Below are 27,294 nucleotides of genomic sequence, written 5' to 3' on the forward strand. Positions count from 1 at the left end.
CAGGATCTGTCCAATGGCAGGATACTTAATAATAATAATAATAATAATAATAATAATAATAATAATAATAATAATAATAATAATAATAATAATAATACATGAAATTTGCTGATGAATTGTACATTGTATGGTGGTTACGTTAATTTATTGTTTTGAAAGTGTAACATAACAATTTTCAGTCCTTGTCATTACTCTGACACCATCAGTTCATATATATATCTTTTCTTGACATCTGCTGTATTTTTTCAATTGCGCCTTCAAAATCAATATTTCATCTCCTTTAGTAGCAAAGATAAAATGTAGAATAATCCTCCTAGTGTAGAGAAGACTCCTCTTACTACTTTAATGAATGAATGGGTTAACATGTACCTGCTAGATCATAGCCCATTCGAAGAATTCAGCTATGTGTGTGTTAAAGACAGTTTAACTTATACTGCTACTTACCTAATAAAGATATGTTCAAGTTACACATTTATGTATTAAAAATACAAGAATTAAAACTAGAAACATTATTACTTGACACCCTTTTAAATCTCAATATTTTTGTTTTCTTTGTGAGTTATCTTATTATGAAAAGTAAGCATTACTAATTACGAGAAGGTTTTATCTAAAAAATATATTATACTTTATTGTAAAATTTGAAATTGATCTGTAAAATTCAATAAGTTTAAATATAAGAATACTAAATAACATTCTTACCAATACTGGGATGGCAGATGTCTTGTACGATGCTTCGAAATTGACATTTTTTGTTGAATTGATAAAAGTATCATTGTATTCACCAATCCTATCAAAAAGGAAATTGATTATGTACAGAATACACACACACAATATATATATATATATATATATATATATATATATATATATATATATATATATATATTGGGTATTCTGAAAATGGCGTCCACGGACCATAAAGCATTATTCTACAAGTCAAAATAAAGCAATATATACAGTGTATATATATGTATATATATGTCTGGCCGGATTTGGGGAGGGTGCAAAGTTGCACGTGCACCCCCTCTTTGTTGTTAATATACACTACCTGAAATGAGAAGCTAGCAGTGAGTTTTGCAAAATCGATAGTTTAAGTACATTTTCTTGAGGTTGAAGGAAAAGAATTCATCGAGAGCAGACATTTAGCATTTCCATAGAAATTCCTCATTCACATCACAGATGTCTAAAGACATTTTGAAAAACTCAAATTTAATTCAAATGTACTGCTGTTACTGGAGCATCCTCCTCAGGGAATCCTGGATCCGGCCTTTATATATATATATACCTTTCGTCTCCTCGTCTAGAGACCCAAATTGCACTATGTGGCAACGTCACAAACAAAGAACCACAGATTAGATCTTTCAATCTGTCAAATAGTTATAACGATTGTTTCGACATAGCAGCTAAACTCGATATTGATTGACACTAGTATCAGTTATTAGTGTTGCAATCGTTTCAACTGCTTGTTGTATTCGTAGAGTAATGCTAATGCAGCCAAGTTAGTCTGCGACGTTCCCACATTGTGAAATGTTCTTTCCCTTTTGCCGCTGAAGGAGGAGGGCATACCATCATATAATATTTTTGTTTTTTTTTGGCCTGTAGAATAGTGTTCTGTGGTCCGTGGGCGCCATTTTTAGAATGCCTAATACACACACACACACACACACACACACACACACACACATATATATATATATATATATATATATGTTGATGTATTAGTTGTATCGACATGAATATTATAGGGAAATAAATAAGGTCACTGATTTTTTAAACTAGTAATTATTAAAGAAATACAACTAAATTGCCAAAACGGATAGTTTGGCTCAGTCAGCTACAGAACAAGACTTGTTTTAGTCGATATTGAGATGCAACATTAAAATCTGTAATAAGAAGTGTTGCTCCATATCAAGACGCAATCTGCCACCATGCCAATTTGCCAAAACTCACATTCGAAACTGTACAGCTGAGGTTTGATAAACAGTAAGCATGCACCACAATAACTCAAATAGCCTGATCAATCACTTCAGCTTGTGGTATTGAAATTCACCTATCTCATTTGTCATAATTTTATCATATATCCATTAGTAAAGTGGTTTTAAAACGTAACATTAACATTATAATACTAGTAGTTTTGAGAAGCACGCACCTGGAGGTGCTATGTTAACTTCCCTTCACACTTCATCCAGATTTTGGACTGGCAATGTCATAGTAATCTCTACTTGTATAAATGCTTATTATTGTATTGGCGAGCTTAAAAGTTGCATAATTGAATGTAAATGTAGTTCTCTTTATCATCATTTTATAAAATAAATAGCAAATGCACGAGCAGTGTAATTCCTGTGTATGTTATTCCTTTCGTTTGAGCAAAGTGTAACAATATACTAAATATTTATTTTACCAAGAACTAGAAGAATATCTTTATATTGTGAAGTGCATTTTTGAGACTGAAAATATTAACGCATAGCGGTTGAAAAGGTATATTTTTCTGTAATTTCTGCAACTTTCAAGCACGCCAATGAAACATTTTTCATTAAAAGTAAATATTACTATTAAATTGTCAGCCCTAAAATAGTACAAGGGGAAGTCGACATAGCACCTTAAGGAGCCTATTTCTTAATATTACCAGACTTAAAATATCTGCATTAAACGCTTGAATACTAATCATTTTACTCTTACATATACATTAAAATCATGGAAACTTAGAGATAGTAACATTAGTATCTAGAAATTACGTTTACTATCATTCTAACGTTTCTATTTCATTATGTTGTTCGACTTGTAGACATCATATTACAAGAGAAAATGCAGAAGATAGTACTTAGTATGTCCTATTAGTTTTAGACATAAATTATTAAATTAGTGTAAATTGGTACAGTATATATATTTTTGCGGAATGTACAAAGTGTTCCAAAAGAAATGCAGCCCAAATTTGGTCAAGTATCATCTGCACTTGTTGCTGTTGATGGTATGAAAATAAAATGCCACACAACATTCCGTATCACTTTCCCAGACTCTTGTTTTCTGATCAGTTAAAACAGTATTCTTGGACATTGTAGCAAAAAAAAATGTGTTTGTTTCTTCATACATTTTACGAAAAACACAAAGAGTGAGCACAATAGAAATGAAACAAGGAAAATCATTCACTGTAATGTCTTTGCGTCTCTTTAACAAATTACTCAATGTTTCATTTCTATTCTAAGTAGCGTCTGCGTGATACACATAATTGATAAAAACATGGATTTCAGATCGTGGAGTACGCTGGAGCAATATTTTGTATTTCCTTTACAATCAACAGACGTTTTCTTTAAAATTATCCATTCATATGAGAAAAGCAAATTGTGTAGAAACACAGCAAAGTTTGAAAGGTATTTTCACGTAAAGAAATACAGTCCAAACTATGGACAACAAGGAATTTTGGCTCTATTGCGACAGCGAAAAATAACATTGTGACTGGCAATAACTTTAGTTCTACTCTCAAATGAAATGAAAACTATTACTCCAGGAAAGATAAACAAAATACACGGATCGTATCGGACTAATAAAATGAAAGCTGAATGTCTCAGAATGGGTATTTCAAACTAAACCTTAAAACATACTAAAAGTCCATCCTTCCCACGATGGCTTCACTTTCAAAATGGCGTCTAAAGATAAGAATTCGTTACTCTCTCACATTTGTGCATATAGCTTGAACAAATATATATATGTTTTCATCTTCTTAACGCCTAACTAGGCAAAGTAAAATAGGATATTTTATGTTAATTATTAAATTAAGTTAAATGTTTCAAAAGAAATTTTTATCGAGTAAAATTCTTTTATGTTTCCTCTGTTTTGTTTGTAAATATAATTGTAATCTCAAAATTATAGATAATAAGTTGTAATTCCAACTACATTTTTTCAAATATTTAGAGAGTTTGATGCACATATTATGAATAGAAGTACAGGGTGTCCGAGAAGTCCTCCCCTGATTACAGAAATTGATAACTCAGGCTAGAAATAAGATAGAAATATGAAACTGGTGTTGAATTGTTTACAAACTATAAACGTTTTTGTCTGTGTTAGGTTTGTTCTGTTTTACCAAGTCTCAATTTTTTGTTGAAGCCTTGTTGCCCGATGACGGTACACGTCGATATGACTTTGCGGTCGAAATGCTATCACGTATTGAGGACGATAATGGTTATCTCAGACGAATTGCCTTTTCCGACGAAGCGACATTCTTTGTCAGTGGAGTAGTGAATCGCCATAATGTACGCATTTGCGGTTCAGAACCCCCCAGGGAGGTCAGGGAGTTCACCAGAGGCAGTCCAAAGGTGAATGTTTGGTGCGCGTTATTGCACGATCGAATTATCAGGCCATTCTTCTTCGCTGAGGATACCATCACATCTGCAGTGTACCTTGATATGTTGCAGCTGTATGCTGTTCCTGAGCTGCTTCAGTATCGCCCCGATGTCGTTTTTCAGCAAGACGGTGCTACCTCATTGGGGTTTGGACGTCCGTGCCTATCTCGATAGGACATTTCCTGGGCGATGGATTGGTCGTGATGGATCAACAGCTTGGCCTCCACGCTCTCCTGACATAACCCTATTAGACTTCTTCTTATGGGGTTATGTCAAGGATGAGGTCTACCGAACACGTGTACCAGATCTTGAAACCCTGCAGCAACGAATAACCACAGTCGTTGCATCGATCCCTCCAGTGATGTAGGCTAATGTGTGAATGGAAATTGAATATCGCCTAGATGTGCTACGTGCTACCAAGGGTGCTCATTTGGAAGTGTACTGATGTGACCAAAACTTTTATAGTTTGTAAACAATTCAACACCAGTTTCATATTTCTATCTTATTTCTAGCCTGAGCTATCAATTTCTGTAATCAAGGAAGAACTTCTCGGACACCCTGTATTTACAATAGCGCAGGATGTATTAGAAATGATTTAAGATAATAGTTTATAATTGTATGAAGCTACAAATGTAGTTTATAAGACATCGTGGACAACTTTATCTGGTTCATAAGAAATAACTTCTTGAGCATTAATGCAGGTCATTCCACTGCAGTTTTTAGTACAGAACAGTACAATTTTTCGACATTCACATCTGGAACAGTCACTAGCAAGAGATATTTTACATTGACAACTAATTTGATTCAAGAGCTCATCATGCACCGCTGGAGAAGTTGTTAATACTGGAACCAATTTTAATTTTTCACGTGCCAACCCCATTCTGTGAATTCGAGCTTATTTCCAAACCAAAATTGGACTTGAAGGTATGCTCTTAGTGAATGTTATCTGGCAGCCGCAGACTTTGGTGGTAGGTTCGCAAGATCAAAGGTGAAGAACAACGACAGTCACCCAAGAGTTTTTTGTATATCTGTATTGCAGGTAATCAAGATCCTCACCTTTCTTACCGCCGTAGTGTCTCATCAAGAATTTTTCTCCTGTAACCAATATAAGTTCAGTGTCTTCATTTTTACCATTAAAAACAGTTAGAGAGGAGCTAAGTCGTTATCTGTTTGAATCAGTTCGAGAACAACCTTTTTGCCCTTCTTGAAAAGAAACGATGCTGAGTCACAGCCTGTTAATACATGTAATGCAGGTATTGAAGCAGAAAGTAGGCTCCATTTTTTTTACTAATCATCCCAAATCCTAACACATAATTTCTCTTGTGGTACATTTTGGTTTTACGAAATACATGTGATTTTCTGGTTTTGAGCGTCCTATCATAATTGTTAACAAATCAGTGCCTGTACCAACAGTAGCAACTGATTGTTGTGTAGCACATATATCAATATCTGTCGACACGATCATTTCATCAGCATCTCCTTACGTTTGCAAATGTTAATGTTCTGAGACAGGAACAATGGAGTAAGTTTTTCAATGAGACCTGTCTTATTCAGTATATTACACAGAGTTTGCTCTCAAGATGTGCATAAAACCACTCCATTGACGGATTGGAGACAATTAAGTAATGAGTGCTCAACCATATGTTCTCAAGAAACTAACTTTTAACGTTTCTGATAATACATTCTTCGTTATCAAACTCTTGATTCCCACATTAATTTAGATGGTCTTTTTTAAACTTTGGTTGTTTCTTTACAAAGACTAGCAACATGATCAAATTTGGGAACTTCAGTGACTCTGGAAGTTTCAGTTATTACCTACTTCTGGAGGGGTGCATATTTTTATTCCTTCCATACTATGAAACGTATTGTGACAGTCAAGTATCTTGTATTAAAATCTGCATTGTAAAATGCGAACTAAAAACATTACCTTACTTTTTGTTGACTCTTCTGCATTTATTCTTGAATATTCGTATCACCTTATATCTTAGTATGGGACACTTATTTCAAGACTAGTCAAAAAACCTATTAGTTGTTTTCAAGGGAGAAATAAATTATCTAGGCCGACAACTTGAAATGATAAGCTGAATTATCACCGGACGCTTACACTTAGACGCTGAACTGTCATAGTTGTTTCTCTTCTCTGTTACTTTACAAATAAAAATTTTCGGTAATTTACGAAGCAGTTCATCACAACATATTGTTTGTTCATTCAAAAGTGTATAGTATTCAGTATGTACGATTGAATTCGAATGTGTTTAATAATTTCTACTACTTTCCGCACGATTCGAAGAAGTTCTTCCAATTTATTATTTTTTTTATTTGTGTATCGTTACCATGCATCATGTAACAATTTATTGGCATAGCCTCGATATGTGAATATGAAGCTCGACCATATGAAGCTCGAGCTCTGTACCATATGAAGCTCGACCTTCTGTTATGAACAATCCCTCTCCATAGTGATGAATGAGCTTGTTGTTTAACTGCTTGTCAGAGTAAGCAGACATCCATTATTACTATCAATATGTTCAATAAGTGTTTTGAAGGCTTGGAGTCTAATTTCATGAACAGGACTCTCAACTTCGCAGATTTTCTCACCAATAAAGAAGCTATTGTAACAGCTATAATTATATTTGGCATCTGCTGCTACAAGAGCAATGAAACTTTCGATTCTTTCGGTTACTTTTTGTCCTTCACTTTCCCTCCGGGTTTTCGCCACAGTAAAACAGTTTTCTGAAACTCGAGTGTTTGGGAATTAAAATTTTCTGCGTCTGAAAACACTACTACCAGACAGATGTAAACTGTCTCTAACGCGGGTACAGCACTAATGTATGTTAGAAGTATCATGACGATATCTAAATAAACTAACCATGTTATTTAAAAAATTCTACGTTAAAAGTCACAATTATCTTTCCACTTAAAACAAGGTCTACTTTAAACGTGAACTGTACTTTTACTAATTATCCAAGTAAAACTCTCTATGGTGCGTAGGACGTGGCTTTTAGATACTCGTACGTTTGTTCCAATGTCAACAAGAAGGAAATAGTAGAGGGAAAATGGGATATTTTCCGAATTTTCTCCTATAATAGGGAATTAAAATTTTCTGTCTAGAAACACTGGTACTAGACAAACGCACACTATCTTAAAATAAACTTTGGTTCACCACTAATATATCCTACAAGTATCATGTCGATATTTAAGAGACAAGCTTCCAATTTAAAAAAGAAATATGATAAAGGAAAGAGTAAAAAAATCAAGGTTTAAAACCTAAACTCAAATTTTTCGTACGCCTTCTAATTACCCAATTGTAACTATGTGAACTTGCTTTTGTTCAGTAAGGACTGATGTTTGTCTGCTGTAAGTTGATTTGCGTTCGTACGTAAGGTTCGGATTTATAAACATAAATTTGGAAAATTTAGAATTTTTTGAGCGAAAAATAAGAAACTTTTAATTTTCCTAGTTCGCAACACTGATTGTTAGTTGGTCCAATTAGTCTGAGAAATTAGGTATCTATATGAGGTATATTTCTGACAAGTCCTAAGTAGATATCTCTAAAACGAAGAAGTTATACTGGACAAAACTAAAAGCTCAAAAATCTTGATTTTTTCCTTAGGGCTCAAACTTGTGAGGGAAATTCGACACAGATAAAAGTACCATCAGGATAAACTATGGTTCAGCCATATTTGACATAGAAACATTCACTCCGATATCTTAATTAATGTTCATATAAGAGAAAATTAAGTAAGTTTCACTACCGTTAGTAACAGTTGTCCGTCTGTCTCGAAACGGTTAATAAAAAAATCAATAAATCTTATCCTCCCTAGACGTGAGAGTTTTATTTGTAGTTAGAACGTAGACTATAAAATTAAGAAAATGAAAATGAAAATGAAAAGACGTTTAGAAGATGAAAATAAATGTATATTTGTTTAATATATGGTATGACATTTAATATGTTTTAAGGTTTAGTTTGAAATAGCAATACTGAGAAATTTAGCTTTCATTTAATTAGTCCGATATTAATGCATATCTTTTCTGGGCTATATTAACAATAAACTATTACGAATGAAGAAAGCCACTTTAACATTCTGAAAGTAGAAATTCAATATTATCCTAGTTATTATTTTAAAAAAAACAATGGCATATTTCAATGTTAGTTACTTCGATTTTGTTCTTTTTGTATGTTTTATTTCGCTTTATGTTCCAGGATGGAAATGTTCAAATTTCCGTAACTCTGCTGCCAAGATTTTCTTTTCTGAGCACAGGTTTTTTTCACGTTACTCTTGATAGACATAGGTCAAAGAATTACAACTTAGCATATTAAGTTAGATTAGTAATCAGGAGCTTCAATATATAGGAGTTAAATCGTCTAAAAACCGTTAATGATGCCTAACTTGAATAAGATCTCGTGTGGTACATAACAGGGTTGAACTCTGAGATCAGGAAGAATAAGATATCAGTCTAAAAATGTGTAATCTCTGTAAAGTAATAGTAACAGGCGCAATTAATGGGTAGATGAAAGGCTATCTATTAAAGTTACTGTCTTCGTTACAAACCATGTTTGCTTGTATAAAAAATATGCTCAACAAACTTATATATGAATGTTTCAGGCAAATTTTTTGTTAATACATAATGGGAGAAGGAACATTTGAATAACTATGTTTGTAAATTTCAAGAAATACTCGCAAATATTAAAATCAGTTTGTTATTGAATTCAGTCCAAAATCTACTGTTTGAATGCATCATAGCTAAGAAGAGCTGTCGCCAATTAAAACTGTATTAGGAAGAGTTATAACTGATTAACAGTATTGTTGATTATTATTTAAAACTTTATGCGCATTTCTTTTGACTGTCATACGATATCGGACTTTCGAAGATTTATTCGAATCTAAATTAACTGACCGCGCACAATGGCGATAACTCCCAGTTTTGACGTCTTCCAGTTTTATTAAAACAGAGAAAGACGAAGAAAGAAGAATTTGAAGTGAAGGGAAAGGTAGAGGAGGGAGAGAAGAATAGGAAGAGGTTAGAATGACTTTATTAATGAAATATGTTGTCTTAGGATAATAGAAGGCAAGAGGAAAGTAATACAGGAAAAGGATATTGTAGGTCTATGGTAAAGATGGAAGAAGATAAAAGAAGGCGAAGAAGAGGTAAAAAAAGGAGGAGATTACGGGATAAGCGTTGAAATGTAGTTAAGAAGTTAAATAAGTGTTATATGTACGTTGTATTCAAGTTAAACTTATTGAGAATGAAGCTTAAACTTTTTACTGTGAAACACATGTTAATCCATACAACTCTGACCAGGATCCAAGTACAAGTAAATCCACAAGTTGGATTTACTCAAACCTAGCCCAGACGGTGAAAATGTTAGGTTTGATTACAGTAATCACTATTCCTAGTCGAAGAGTATTCGTTAGTTAACTTGGTGTTTCTTACTCAGCAGTTACTGTAAACCATTCTTGAAGTGACGAAAAAGAAAAAAATCAACAGACGTCGTTTTATTCGTAGTGTGAAGTTCATGAAGATTTTCAGACTTTGTGATTACTATCACTAGTTTTATTCCATTGTTCTTTCTTGCTTCGTAGAGCCATAGCTGATCAAATAGAGAAGATTGTACCATTCATGACCTATGTCATGAATAAGAGACAATCACATTTTTCAAAAATATGCATGCAGTAAAATAAATACCAATATTTATCTTATGACATATTTTTCTCTACTGACAACTAAAATAATCATTCACTCGTATACACATTCATACCATATCGAACAAGATAGATACTGGGGTAGTTACTATTTCAGAAAGGAAACAATCAACTATCTATCTATCTATCTATCTATCTATCTATCTATCTATCTATCTATCTATCTATCTATATATATATATATATATATATATATATATATATATACGAGGTCCGACAATAAAGTAATGAGTTTCTTTTACAGCTGATACTGGCAACCCTACCGACTAAAAACGCCACCAGTGTGTGACCTTCTTTCTGCCTGTCCACTAGCACAGCACGTGGCACTCACGAAATATTATTCATTGTGGAGTTAGAGGTTTAAGAGTGCGGACGTGTGTTGGACCCCGTCAGAACAATGGAAGCGCGTAATATTGAGCAGCACTACGAAATCTCCTTCTGTGTGAAACTTGGTAAAACTACCGTAGTAACGTACCGGAAGCTTCAGCAGGCCTTTGGAAATGAAGTGTTATCAATGGCACAGGTGTACCGTTGGCACAAAATGCTGGCGGAAGGCAGAATAAAAATCGAAGATGAACACCGCAGTGGACGATCCACGACAATACGAACGGGAGAGAACACAGACACGGTGAGGAAACTTGTGCGAGTGAATAGATGATTAACTGTGAAAACGATTGCGAATGAACTGGACATAAATCGTGAAATATTGCGTCTAATATTAACTGAAAATTTGGGAATGCGTAAAGTGTGTGCCAAACTGTTTCTGAAAAACCTCACACAGCAACAAAAAGATGACCGGAAGACTGGACCAAGTGGAATCTAACCCGGATTTACTGAACAGAATTACCACTGGTGATGAAAGTTGGTGTTTCGAATATGACCCCGAAAGAAAACGCCTAAGTGTGCAATGGTGTTCGAAAGATTCGGCACGACCAAAGAAAGCCCACATGTCGAAGTCCAAAGTGAAATACATTCTTGGGTGTTTTTGCAACTCCAGGCGAATTGCCCGTAAAGAGTGGGTACCGACATGACAGATAGTAAATCAACATTTCTACATACAAAATTCTCGAAAAACATTGAAAATGCGTCCGTTGTGTTGGTTCAAAAATTGCTGCTACCTGGATCCTCCATCACGATAACGCACCAACTCATACTGCATTGTCTGTTCGGCAGTATTTGGCGTTAAAATCTATTACAGTGCTATCACACCCTTCTTATTTACCGGACATCGCCTCTTGTGACTTTTCTGTTCCCAAAGGTGAAAGCAGTTCTTAAACGACACCATTTTGAAGCAGAAACAGAAATTCAAACATCTGTAACACGGGCTTTGGCAGGCATCACAAAAGATGACTTCCGGAGATGCTACCGACAATGGAAACGCCTATGGAGTAAGTGTGTGCAGGCACAAGGGGTGTACTTTGAAGGTGATCACATTGTGGTTGGTTAAAAATGTAAGTAAAGTTGTTTTTTCCAACAATTGTCGTTACTTTATTGTCAGCAATCGTATATTAACACTATAATATTAAAAATAGTCACACATCTGGTACACCAATCATTATCGTCGTGTTTCGAGATTATATCCTTCCAAGTTAATTTATTATTTTGTTTATTCTTGAAGAACACCTGAGCCACACGAAAAGTATTTATCGATATGAACACTGATAGCCTTTTACAATTAATCTATATAGTTTTACGATATGAAACAGTTATGCGGTGAAATATTATTAGGCAGATAGAAACATCACCAATCGTAGTGCTTCAATTCTATGTTGAAAAATTTTCAACTGTATTATTAAGAGTGTTCATTACTGTATCACTATTCACTATTATTTTTTGCTTGCAGACATGGAGAGTACCATATCCAGCAGATTCAGTAATCAGAAAAGGAGATGGGGGTTAAATAGTTTAGTAGAATTCATGTTTACAGTATAATGTCATACACAGTTCGCGATAACCTGCCTACCTGCTACACCCAAATATACAGATGATGTATATTCGTATAGAAGGGTTAGAAACATCTATTACAAAACAATACAAGAACAACACTTATTCGTATTGGCAATATAATCTAAACATACTTATTTACATTTATCAACGTTACGAAAATATGGCAACAAAACGCAATAGTCGGGTCCAAGCTAACCGAGGAAAGAACGACGAAATCCTTCGGTCACATTTAAACGATATATTTATAACATGAAACTGTTCTTTATCATAGTAGTACATACATTTATCAATTATCCATTTTTCGAAATATTCAATCATATTAAACAGTTCGTCGCTACTTGCCCAGTACACACAATAATTCAAAATTATTTACGTACATCACCTACAAAATAAAACCTGACCAAATGAGATGAGTAACCCCACAAGGTCATATCTATATATATTCGTCAACCACAAGAAAAATATTTTGAGATTCTTAATTTAAAGGGTAGTAAGCAGGGAACGAATAGCTATTGTTAAACAAAATTTCTGATAATTTTGAATTAGATAGCACAGGATACAGAATAAAATTTCCATAATACCATAGAATATCATAATTTCAATAAAAGGTTCGATTATTTGTTGGCTCACAAAGAACAATTGACTAATTTTCACTTCTGAGTTGTATTTATCTACAAAATTTAAAGTTATGAATACAGGTATAAGCGGGACCTGAAAGCTTAGATGCTTAAACCAGTAATATTTCTTACTAAAACTATAATTTATTCCTGAGATCGTTCGTAATTTCAAAGACAAAAGGCATGAGAAAATCATTCGGTGGAAAATTCGTTCACGGCACTAATGGACAAAAATAATTTCACTGGCTATAATATTGAATGTCTTTCAGTACATTACGAAGATGTGTAACCGTACGAATTTTCACTCTCAGTATTTATTACGAAGAAACTGAATCTTTAGATAATATCTCAATGTTCAAAAAACATTCAAACTAAATTAATTACAAGAGACTTCAAAACTGGAGGAAGGTTAAAAATAAAACAAAAATAAAGAGACAAGATTGAAAGAAAAGTAGAAGAATAAAGACAAGCACACAGAACAGAGGATGGAAACTAGATGCTTCTATAGAGACAGAAAATAGATGCTTCTAAAATGGTATTCGGATCTAAAAACCTGCGACAAGTGTCGACTTAAAGCCAAAACATTACCTTAATGAATCGAAACGCTTTTGGCCTCAAAATATACACGGCCATTTGGACAAATACCTGGTACAAAAGTTGCAAGGCTGTGTCCTCTAGGGAAGAGCCTCACAAAGAAAGGGCTTTACGTAACTCCCCCTATTAAAATTATCCGCCCCAAAGCCCAAACTATATTGGAGGCAAAGCTTTAAATTCAGCAATTTCAAACAAAAAATCATCCGACGCCTCAAAGCAGCGAAGGATAAGAACCCAGATTAAGGCGTAACGGAAAGCAGTTTAAAAACCAGAATGATATGGAATATGTTAAACGGAGACAACCAAAAATTGAAAGAAAACAAATATTTTTTAATGGTAAGTTAATATAGGCCAAAATCGTGCCAATCCTTTCAGTCTGCCAGATTCGTGAAGCCTTGTTATGCCATTAATTTGAATCACTACATCGTTTAGAAGCACATGTGAAAATACAAGGAGAAATGACTTAACATCCTGACGGGGAAGAAATTTGCCGTATAATTATAATATTTCACTATCATCTGTTCTATCACATGTGTAAAATGTAATTGACTTAATTTCATACGACTGGTAATAATAAATAACGCTCAAGGAAAAAATATCTCGGAAAAGGAACCAAAACAACGAACATAAGCTACGGCACACGTAAGTCAATTATTAATGGCACACTTATATTTTAACTACTCAACGATTCAACCATCTTCTGTAAAATTCTGTTTTTTTTTTATCTTAAAGTGCACTGTAACCTATTCGTAAACAAATACTATACATGACGTCAAACTCAGCAAATTGTTAACGTATGTATTCATCTACATATCTGATTTACTTGAAGTACTAATATGTATACATGCGGCACAAAAAGAGAAAAATATATTTAACTTAGTAGTTGTTCACTACACTGTGGCTCTATTCTCAATTTACTATACATATTTCACGCACGACGCTATTATCTTATGAAAGTTGATGTGATATATCGAATTTCCGAAGTATAAATTGACCAAACATAAACATAACACTCTTCCAATACTGACTTCCTTTATACTGCCTAACCATTCGTCGCTACACCATCATATTCACACAATCACATATAAATAACTCCTGACTAAGAGGCAAAAGAGGAAAATAAAGTGGGCTTACACTCAATTTATGCAATGGTGTCTTATTATTCTAAGACATTTACAATTCACTCATATATAATCATTTATTTATTCATATTTACTTATTCCTTTATTCATCTATTTATATATAATATGGGTACTTTCCAAAGACACCAAGGTATTTGTAGTGCCAAGGACTGCTTTAAGCATTCATATCCTATTCATTTATATACGCCACTGTAAGTCAGTATCTTTTACTCAAACGCACTTATAATCAGTATTCTTCGATCCTACGAAGGGAAACTAGAAGAGATCATGAACTCGTGTAAAATGTCTTTAAACACTGGTTACTGCAACAAAAGAGTCGAAAATACACTACATTTGTTGTTACTCACACTGACATTCCTGAACATTCCTGACATTCCTAATACATATGCAAACAATAACTGAGTTTACGAACCGCAAACAATCACTAATCTTTAGCTACTAAAATTACTTCCTAACAACTGGTTACTGTTATGATGTACAGCAAAGTTTAAATTTTAATATTATTCAGTTATTTAGCATCAAAAGAGAATGAAATTTTGCTCCTGAGTGTTGCTGAATCTTGTATTCTCTCTAATTAATTATGTATCATAACTGTGCAATTAATTAGAATCGAACTATCTTTAAAAATATGCTATTTTAAACTTCACACATCACACTATCTTCAACATTAATTATTAACAAAAGACTTCCGATGAGTTCGACTGTAGCCTAGCGTTAGGGTTCGCTATCAAAATAATTTAAACTTCCACTCGAAATAGTAATAAGACGAATATCTCGATCTTACCCGTGTAGTACTAAATAAACACATGTTCTGTCTAAAACGATCGGTCAATATTTCACTGGATATAAAAGGAACTGAACGAACTCACGTACTACTACCACATCACAGGCAGATATGAAATTTTATATTTGGTCTAGGAATTAATTCGTGCGGGTGGACAAGAGATGGCGCAACGAACGGAGCGTCCCACAGTTCCGTGTATCCACACATGTGTTGCAAACCCCTGTCATCGCGTATCGTTCGTAGTATAGGGCAGTGGATTAAAGCGTCAACAACACCAGTTTGTAGTTAAGTGAACATGGCGCAATTTGTGCCTGATAAAGTGTTTTTGCGGGGTGTCCTGCTGCATTACTTTAACATGCAGAAAAGTGCGACTGAAAGTCATCGTATTTTGGTGGAAGTGTATGGTGACCATGCTCTAGCTGAGCGAACGTGTCAGAAGTGGTTTGCACGGTTTAGAAGTGGTGATTTCGGCTTGGAAGACCAAGAGCGAGCTGGACAGCCAAAAAAATTTCAAGACGAAGAATTGAGAGCATTGCTCGAGCAGGATTCGTGTCAAACGCAGGAACAACTTGCAGCAGCATTAGGCGTTGATCAAACAAAAGTCTCCAAACGCTTGAAAGCCATGGGAATGATTCAAAAGATGTCACATTGGGTTCCACATGAATTGAAAGACAGAGACGTTGAAAGACGAAAAACCATTTGCGAACTGCTGCTTCAACGACAGAGCAGAAAGGGGTTTCTGCATCGAATTATTACGGGTGATGAGAAGTGGATCCATTACGAGAACCCTAAACGAAAAAAGGCCTGGGTGAAACCAGGTGAACCAGGTCCATCACAACCAAAACGAGATATTCACTGTGCAAAGGTTATGCTGTGCATATGGTGGGATATGAAAGGTGTGGTGTACTATGAGCTGCTGCAACCGGGTGAAACTATGAATGGAGAACGTTATCGACGATAATTAATGCGTTTGAAGCAAGCTCTGGCCAGAACACGACCAGAATGGGAGAACAGACATGATAAACTTATTGTTCAACATGATAACGCTCGCCCACATGTCGCAAAACCGGTCAAAACCTATTTAGAAAATGTCGGATGGGAAGTTTTACCCCACCCGCCGTATTCACCAGTCGTTGCTCCTTCGGACTACTACTTGTTCGATTGCATGAACAACGATTTGATTGGACAGCGGTTTACTTCTTCAGAAGATATCGAAACATGGGTCTCTGACTGGATCGCTTCCAAGGATGAGGACTTCTTTCGCCACGGAATCCGTACATTGCCTGACAGATGGGCGAAAGTGGTGGCTAGCGATGGACAATATTTTTCTTAAGGTATTTATGTATTTTGTGTTTACAGCTTCAATGTGTGCGTACCAACCGCACGAATTAATTCCTAGACCAAATATAATAAATTATCATCACAGCATTAACCATAAATATATCCACTTACACATTCTAATTTCACACATCTCACTCCATGCGCTAACTACACATATAATTACATGTTACATACATATTAATATAAACAAAAATCTTCGCATTTGTACTAAATATGTGTGAAAAATTCGAGACAATTTTTACGTCACTTAAAGTGGTTTTAGTGGAAGCGGGAGGAAGCAGAAACTTCTAAATTTTTGGTACTGAATTAATCTGAATTAAGTCAAAGAGGTTAAAAGACCCCTTTCTGAAGAAAAGGAACCATTTCTTCCTTCAACCCATTTTGCCGAAGTGAACAACTAGGCAAGCCAAAGTAGGTACCCTACGACAAATTCACTCATGAATTTCTAAACTTCAATCAAAACTAACGAAAATAACATGAACCGCCATGTCCTAAAACAAAATACAAAAATACTACACGAAAAGTTAAACTATACAGAGGACAGGTTATCGACTTACTACACTACACATGGGAAGGGAAATATCCGGGAGGGATTCGAATCGCCAGCTTTCTATTTTAATAGACAACTGAAAATTGAAATGAGGTTCACTCTTCACTTGGCACCTGTCCTGAGATGCTTATTATCCTCATCATTACGATCATTTCACAAGATTCCATATCTACGTTACTCCTGCTCGTATTTACGATATCTCTCAAGCATTCCTGTCGTCGATATTTGCACTGTTAAAAATGGTTTCTTAAATTCGAGAAAATATTCCTCGTATTTGAGAACATCCGTTTCTTATCTGTGCACCGAGTAATACATTCTTAAAAGTGAGATTTCGATTTTCTCAAATTATTTTGAGAAATAACGACTCAAATGCGAGGAATTATGTCTCATTTCTGAGGGTGCAAATGCTTTCTCAAATTTGAGAAAAAATGTATTTTTTCTTAAAATTGAGAAAGTAACATTTGAGGATATGAGACGTATAGCCCCAATTTTGAGAAACACATTTCTCAAAAAGATTTGAGAAATATCTTCCTCAAAAGCGAGAAACGGTGCACAGAAACAGGGTTCTCAAATACAAGAAGACGAAAAAGAATATAAACAAAATATAAACCTGAAAAAAAAATCAAACTATTAGTACACCCAGAATTTATATTAAATAAACACCTACAGTTATAGATATTTTTTAAAACATAACATTTTAATCTTCACTTCAATTCATGAAAATTCCACGAATACCACGATGACTTGTATTTTAGGTGCGTTACTTATTCCTACTGCATCAGACAGTTGAACATTTTTCTTTTCATCACTGTCCACTTTCTCAAGACTTTTCTTTTTCATCGACGTGGTTTACTCAAGATTGTCCCGTTTGATCCAACATTATACCAACTTCTTGATAATTCAGATTCAAGAATTATCCGTCTACTTCAGAATAACAGAACAATTTCTGCTGGAGTGTAACGTCCCACGTTATGCTACGAGGCTCAGGGAGACGTTATGATGATCATGAGCGAAAATGCTGTAATGAAGAAAGTGAGGGAATCCCGAGCAAACATACATAATATGTTTACTCACACTGCCCACTTGACGGAGGTGGAATCAAACTAGGGACCCCATGCATCGGAGTTTAGTTCTACCACTGAGTTATCGCAGTCCAATATGCCTACTTCTCTACCATAAAAAAGTTACCTACATGAGAAACACCGTGTTCGTGGGTTTTCCGGGATTTTTCAGTTTCCTCCTACAAGAAACGCACGCAGGAATTTATTTCGGAGATGCTCCAAGTTCAATACGAGAACAAATTGTATTAACATGTAAAATTGTACCTAAAATTAGATAAAATTTACATAAAAGTAGCGATTTCGGGGAAGGTCCGGAGCTCCAGGAATCACCCCCTACCTTCCACCTTCTTCATTACTGCAGGGGAATGCGACAGTTTGTGCCCCTCATAAATGTGCTGAAACTCCACTGCTAGGATTCAATTCAGATTGGAAATAAGGTCACAAACCATGCAAAAACTGCCAAGAAACGTACGTCCACATTTTCATTACACCATTATTATCCATCTCTATCACTGTCTCTCTTAGCCTTCGAGCACAATTCTGGGACGTTGGGTTGAAAAAAAATAAATGAAATCTTTGAGTTTTACTTCCCACAGTTGTGTTGGATAGGCTAAAGGAGACGATTATGATGAGAATGAAAAAAATAATGGAATGAAGAAAGTGGGAAGAAAAGGGAGAACCCCGAGAAAACCCATGCACACTGTGTTTATCCACCAGCAAGCCCACTTGCCGCGAGCTGGAAATCCTGGGATCAAACCAAGGGCCTCATCGCACCAGAGGTTAGCGCTCTACCACTGACCCTCTACGTTAAATCAAGAGCAAATGCGTACAGTACTATGTCATAAATAACCAGCAAACGCGTGTCATTAAAACGATTACTTTTAGTGAAAGAACGGAGGCGCCAAGCTATGCTAGGTGATCAGTACAAAGTACCTTTGTATTACAATTCCATAATAATAAATCACACTTTTGTAACGCTGTTTCTAACTACACAGATGACTTATGTATTCTTTGTTTCCGTACATAAGCTATTTTTCACATTATAACGAATGACGAAGGGTGTAAAACATTGACATGCCTCCCCGTTCTATTGTAATATAGAAAACAACGTGTCCTACGGGGCTCTAACCCGCCTTCACTTGTTATTGCTGCACTCGTTATTATGTAAATTGAGTACTGAGCTTTGATACATAAAGAGCCAACCTGACTGCTATAGCCTATATAACCTTATGAGGGGGGGGGGGTCAGCGTTCTACACTACAGTAGGCCTACTTTTACTATACTACAGTATACTACAGTAACTTTTAGTCTATGGTAGTGTTTACAATTCACCCAAACTTACGTTCGAAAGTTGATATGTTCGCTGCTCCTCGCCGCTGTCACATGACGTGTATTCATACGCCACCTCAGCTGCATCACCTACTGCGTACTCATATCCATTCGCACTCTGCTACAGCTGAAATCCTTTATCTCCTTTCCTGAATAGTAATTAAGCCCTAATAATATTACTCCCTAGTAAAACATAGTAATATTATTTCGGTAAGATTGTTATCGTTGTTTTTTAAATCATCTATGATATTGAAAATCACGCACTATTCCATTCTCATTTTTAAGAAGTGAGAAAATCTCATAAATGGGAACCTGAAAATTTGCCTTGAGCTCATAAATGAAAACACATTTGGAAATAATGAGACATTTTTCCTCAAATATGAGTAAAAATTACTTATTTTGTTTTGAACATGCATTTTTCTCATTTCTGAGCAAGAAAATTTTTAAGAGTGTGGAGATCACATTTACAACTAATCTCGGGCGTGTTGATTCCTCAGAAGATTCTTGGTTAAAAGTGCTGTAAAAATTCGCCATAACTCTGAGGTCAGGGGTAATTGCCAATCACGGCACAACATTTTCACGCGGCTTTGTACAATTGTTAAAAATTGTTAAAACCGGAAAAGACTGGTTCTGACCATAATATGAGTATTTCATCGGGCTAAGGAGGGTCTTAAGGGTTCTATCTGACTTGGGATCGGCAAACGTTTCGAAGAAATTTTATCCAATTCCTAAAATGTGAATTGCTTTGAAATAATAATGTATGCTTTATAACTGCACAAATGAGATGCCATATATGGGAAAGGGTTGTAAGAAATGATGAATAAATAAAAGGAAATTATTTCCTATAAACCTACATACGTAATAATCGTAAAACTTCCAAAACATTATTTAGATAGAAAAGTGGATTTTTTATGTTCATTAGAAAAAATGTATACTGTAAAAACTAATTATAACTTCCAATATTATACAGTACGTTGTAAAAGTTATCAGGAGAGGGACCAGGATTAGAAAAAAAAACTTATAATGGTAGATATACTGTAGCAGTTTAGTTAGATATTTATTTATTTTATTCTATCGTATTCTATTTGTATATTGTTACTTTATAATGTAATATAATACTTCGCATACCTCGAACTGGGAATATTCATACCAACACAACTGAAGCTACCAGACGTCACGTTGGAAAAGTGTTTGCAACAATCATCATGGACTCCATCTAAGGAGCAGTTAGTTAATAACATCTGGCAAGGTCTGTAATATTAGAAATTCAATTGTATAGTACAAAATAACAGTAATCATCATTTTGAGCTATAAACGTACGAGTTTGTGATTACTCTATTTGTACACAATAATAAACTAAGAATGGAGAAATATATTCGTATATGAAGATCGCAGATATCCGAACATCTAATATGATGTTCTTTATATATGCTTCAGAACGAATAATAAAATGTCTAATATTTTGTGTATGTTAACAAACTAACATTTTGAGTTTTGTATAATTTGCAGAAATTTTAGCACATTATAATAAATTATATACAAGGAGTTGATAAATGCAATCAATGAGTAAGATTTAAAAATTTTCCGATACACAAAAAAATATGTTTAAGCTCTTTTAGTTTCATCTATTCTGTGTGTCCTGCTTTGAGTCTCACATGTTTAGGGCAATTACTCTTTGAGTCACCAATATTTGAAAGTAACTCTATGAAATACCAGTTTTTCTTTTAAAAATACATTGGGTATTTACGCTTTTACTTAGCGGACAATCAATCGATTGAGTAAAGGTAGTGTTTTCATTTAAATCTAGTCTTGATTCTAATATAATGACCAGCAACTTTTCCCATGTTAGTAGTATCATTAAGAAGGTAACAAATTATCCGCCACACAACAAATTAAGATTTTTGTCCACATTAAGTAAAAATGAAGACCAGTACAAGCACAATATTAACTCTTAGTAAAAGATAATAAAGCAGTTTGAGCGCGCCTTTTGGCGCAATATTTAACGAGATTTTCCCCTAAAAAGTACTTTTCCTGCATATTTGCACATCGTTTACGGATATTGCACATGGCTAATGACATTGTCCAACATCTTTTATTTAACGTGCCACTAACATTGGTATATAGATTAAAAACCCAGGTCCCGTTCCTACCCACTTTTGACTACCTTTTACAAACATAATTTACATACTCAAGTCTTGGAGTCTCAGAAGCAAATATATAGGTCTGCTTTTATTAAAAAATCTCTATAAAAGCCAGAACTACGTTACTTTAGAGGTCTCCGTTTTAAAAGAATTATTTGCTATAAATTTAAAAACTAATACAGTATGAGCCTTACCCTTCGAAAATCTTTTATGGCGTTTACCAAAAAAAGTCTAGAAAAATAAGGAATTGCAAAACTCGTTCAAGTTGGAAACTAGCATAAAACTACAACGCGTATGCAAAATATAATAAATATCTTCCTCTGTCTTATCTAATGGCATTCCAACTAATTTATTAATAGATAAACCAGCCAAAAAGTCGATCTCTTACGAGATCAAGTCAAAAATTATGTACAATTTTGTCATAACTTTTCTTACATTGCGCACTTTATCTTCTGTCCTCGCATATTTTATTTCTATACTGTTGTGGTAATGCTGTGAAAGTGTGATCTTAATTCCTCCATGTTTTTCCTTCTGTTGCAGGTATATCATGGCTGCTCTTTTAGAAGTCTGCACCAAACAGGAACAACGAGCAGTGATCCGATTCTTCTGGTCGGAGGATGAAAAAGGGTCAGCCATTCATTGCAGACTATCATCGCAATATGGGAGAAGTGAACTGTCACGTAAAACTGCGTTTTTGTAGCTCGAGAAGTTTAAAAGCGTTCGAGCAAGTGTAACGCATGAAAAGGTAGGAGGACACTATTAACCTTCACTAAAGATAACAACTTTAAGCAAGCTCGAGAGAGGGTTCTGTCGAATAGGCGAGTCACTATCAATGAGGTATCAGCTGCTTTGAACATCAGTCATGGCTCTGCCCATCAAATCATCCACGACGAGCTCGGTTTTCATAAAGTCTGTGCAAGGTGGGCACCAAGAAAGATTACTACAGAACACAAGCTCACTCGTGTTAGGGTCTGTCAACGCTTACTCACTCGCTTCAACAACTGATTTTTAAGTAGAATAGTCACTGGCGACGAAACATGGGTTCATCACTATGAGTCAGAACCAAAGTGCCAGAGTATGCAGTGGAAACACCCTGGATCTCCAACAAAGAAAACAATCAAGACTGAGCCATCCGCAGGACAGGTTATCTTAACTGTGTTTTGGGACTCACAGGGGCTCATAATGGCAGAGTTTATGGAAAAGGGAAAGGCGATCAACATTGCGAGTTATAGTAAAATGTTGGGAAAGAACCTGAAGCCGGCAATTCAAAACAAACGCCGAGGTTTGTTGTCGAAGAAAGTTTTTTGATACATGAAAATGCAAAGTCATGCACATCTCATCACACTATAGAAACCATCAACAAGCTGAAATTTGAGTTATTGGAGCACCATCCCTACAGCTCAGACCTAGATCCATTTGACGTTCACTTGTTTGGGTCACTCAAGGATGCTTTGCGTGGTGGCAGATTTACCTCAGATTTAGACGTGCAAAATGCGGTGCAAAAGTTTCTTGACGACCAATCGAACACCTTTTATTTGCAAGGAATACGTAAGCTCGTTGTCCGTTGGCTAAGTGTATTGATAAGGAGGGAGATTACGCAGAAAAATTATGTGCATAGTATAACCCTAGCTTCATGTAAATAACTGTAGAATGAAAAGTGTAAATAATTTTGACTTGCCCTGGTATTTAAGACTCTCGTGTATATATATATATATATATATATATATATATATATATATATATATATATATATATATATGGATTGTTTAAAAAGTAGATATTTACTTACATGCTTGGAAGTGGAAAACTAATTATCGACGACACTATTTAATGAAATCTATTTATTCGCGAGGTTGGCAAAATAGCTTTTATGATATTAAACCATAAAATACGTACTTCGTAAATTTTTTATATATCTATATATATGATTACCGGATAATTATAAGTTTGGATACTGATAGTGAAATCTGTTTATCTCGTTCTCTTTGGGAAATAGTTACTTCTTAAGCTCTCATCATTGAACATAATTTAAAGAAAATACGCAGCCATTCTCCTCAAACACGATTTTAGTATTTTCTTGAATAGTTTCTTGAATATTATGTTTATAATATTATGTTAATAATATATAAAATGTGTTAGTAAGAATAATTTCTCCTGAGGTTCCATTTTAACAACTCATTTTTCTTATAGGTGTTCTAAAAATGCAGTTATTAATGGCTCAATCTTGAAAAAATATTTGATGCATAAAATATTCATTATTTAACTGCTTCATACCATCATAACATATAAATAGTTTATATTTTCTCATATCTTCTAACACTTGTTCTGTATCTTCATTATATCGTTTTGGCAATAATGTTTTATATTTCCCATCTAAATGTACTAAAACTCTTTCCCCTGTATATTTAATTCGATTTCCATAATGTGATTTTGTAAGCTTTGGATTTTTCTAAATCTTATAATTTAAATAGTTTTCAAACTGTAATATCATTTTCTTGTTTAAATGGGGACCCATTCCTTTTTTTATTACATAGAAAATCTTTGAATAGTTTACTCATTTTCTTAAACACAAAATTCAACAGTAGGTAGTTATCTTTTAGTCCAGTATATTTAGTTAGTCTTTATTTTGTCCATTTGTAGAATATAATGTTCTATGTTTAACTCAAATTCTTGCAAACCTATAACTGATTTCTGTTCTAAGTTTTCAAGCTTATTTAAAAATTCAATATGTTCTACCATATTTATTTAATAGAAAATCATTATTTAAAAATTAATTTTTATATGCCTTTATGAGATATGTGTCATAGCAACTGTTATGGGAAATATACCTCATAGAAGTTCTAAAAACTAAATCTAAACAAACTCACTTAATTCATCTAAAACTCGTCTATTACTTTCTCGCTCTTAGGATCATAAATAATGTTCTTTTGATCAATTAAAATTGATTAACATATTGTATTATTACTACTGTTTCTGCAAAATCTACTATTATTTTTATGTTAGTTTCTCATTTATAGATACATTCTTTCTCTTACTACAATTAATCACATACATCAGTCTATTCTTAACTAATTTTTCCTTAATATTGGAACAATTTTAAGGATGACGCAAATATCGGCTGAGCTACCTAGATTGTACCACTATAAGTTGGGAACGCTACAACTGCATTCACAAAGAAAGGAATGAAGAAGTGATGCAGTTGTTTCCTGCTCTATTAGCTTTTGCACCTCGGGCTGGTGACGTCATTGCGAAAGACATTTTTAAATGCACCATGAAAGAAGTAAAGTAAATAAAATGTTTATTATTTTTTAAATCTTTTTCTGTTTATTGCTTCAGATATCTTTGGTTGTTTCAAGCTTATTAAAGATCTATAAAGAAAGTAATAATTATAGCTTTCACATAGTAATCCAAAGTACAATGTTCCAATAATGGAACACGAGGATCGAATGGGTTCATTATTTTCATTATTGTAAAATTTTATTTCTGTCTCAACTAGGAATGTATATTACTTTTTATTCAAATATAAATGTCTTTTACTTTCCGTACGATTTCTCAGTTTATATTTACTTTGTTTCCAATGGAAAGCAGCACAAACACTCGTAGCATTCTCAAAGTAAAAAAAAAAAAAAAAAAGCTCATACTATTGTTTGGTTGTAAATAATTGCCTGCTATTTGCACTATATACATATTATAAATTATTTTGTGAAAAGGAATGGAGCACTGATGTATGTTGTATGTATCATTCTTCACTGAACTAGTTACTATCACGCATGTATTGGGTGCACAGAGTCCGTGGTTCAATTACCATAGAGGTAAGATTGTACATTCTACAGAGGTACCCAATGGTTTTATGAATCCCTGTATGATACATCGCACAATTTCAGCCATACGTTGAACGAAATATAAGTAGACCTAAAGACACTGGCTTGGGAGAAAAGTTTTAACAGTTTTAAAAGTTTTAAATGCAGTTAACAAATTACCCTCCAAAATATATGTATTTCAAGATATACGCTGATAGTCTATTTTCATCATTTTCATTAGCAGAATTGGCAGTGAGTTAGCAGAGTTGGCAATTGATTTCACTGAAACCATTATGAAGAACAGAATAGAGCATTGACCACTAAAAGAGCCACAGGAACTAAAGAAAGAAGGTAAGGTTTAGTTTGTAATCATTTATTTTGTAAGAGATATCTGGATGGATGGCTATATAATCAAGCTAACTGTTCTATTTGTAGAAGACGATAAATAATACATAGAAATTATGGACAATCTCGAATGTTCCGACAAGCATTTGACAGCGAAAATGAAAGTAAAAGCGAATTGAAGAAGAGCACTAATGAAGATGAAAGGAATACTATAACTTTAAATCAACATCAAAATCGAAGTTGGAGACGGAGAAGGAAAAGAAGAAGAACTAGAAGATAAACGTTGACGAAAGCACATTCAACTTACTTCTCATACAACATTCTACATAAATATTTAAATTTTAAGAAGAGTTTGTCTATATTTAATCCGTGTTCTAGCTGTACAAAGCCGGAATAGATCCGACTGCCTTCTCGTTATCTCAGAGTTTACGGTCATGAACAGTAGTTTATTATGCATTTACGACCGACGGCAAAGTTGTCTTTTGTCGAGTGTGCAACGAAAGGTGTACTATTAATCTGCTGTTAGAGCTCCACATTACACTTCACTTGATGTGAAAAAAAATACAAAGTAATAAAGAACAAGTTCTACTGACCCACATGCAAGAGTATTCTTTGTTAAGTGTATTTTACAAGAAAATATGCTAAGCAATAATTGTATTAAAGATCCCTTGGAATAAAATTCAAGTAAAGAAGTTCTGGAATTTTCTTGAAGCATATTGTGGCCATAAAGTTCTTGAAGTATCAACTTCGTAAGGGATATCTTCCAGTTTCCTGCAAAAATGCTTTAGAATCAATTAAAACAGATATTGGCCGTTCCTATGTATGGTTTTCCGTTGACGATATAACCGATACTTTGGGATAAGTAGTAGATTTCATAGTTGGGAAACTAACTGTTGATTCTTTATCTATAACACATCTCATTCTATGCAAAGATCTGGAACATACAAATCATTGCACCATAAAGTAAGTTGTGAAGAATGTCTTCAAGTGTTGTATCAGGATGGCGTACAAGAAGAGAGAGTTCTTCTAATGTACTCAGACAGTGTGATATACATGTTCGAAGCTGCTAAGGCATTAAAAGTGATTTTTATCCTAACTTTATCCACTTTATTTGAATTGAATTGAATTGAATTGAATTTCTCTTTATTTCAGCGGGCGAGGTTCAGCCGGAGGCTGCTCTGCCACTTAACCCTTGTCATCATTACAATGAAAAGAAAGAAAAAAAAATAAAGAAAAATAAGATACAAGATACAAATAACAATATAACATGATACATTCAATAATACTAAGGATAAACAAAAGACACAGTAAATGTAAATGAAAAAAAAACTATACTCATACTGCTAATCCAATTTCATACCAATTTCAGTCCAATTTCAAACTGTAGTAAACCTTTCATGTGTGTCAATGCTTTGTCTCTGATCTCTAAATAATAATGTTTGGAGTGATGATTTAAATGAATTATACGGTTTGTCAGTGATTGACTTTGGTAGGGAGTTCCAGATTCTTACTGCCGAAATTGAAAATGCCTTCTCTGTTATTTTTAGAGAATGCCGGGGCATATTCAGTTTATTACTTCCTCGGGTATTGTAACAATGAATTTC

Source organism: Thermobia domestica, chromosome 10 (genome assembly GCF_964235325.1).
Source record: "Thermobia domestica chromosome 10, izTheDome1.hap1.1, whole genome shotgun sequence".
NCBI lineage: Eukaryota > Metazoa > Arthropoda > Insecta > Zygentoma > Lepismatidae > Thermobia > Thermobia domestica.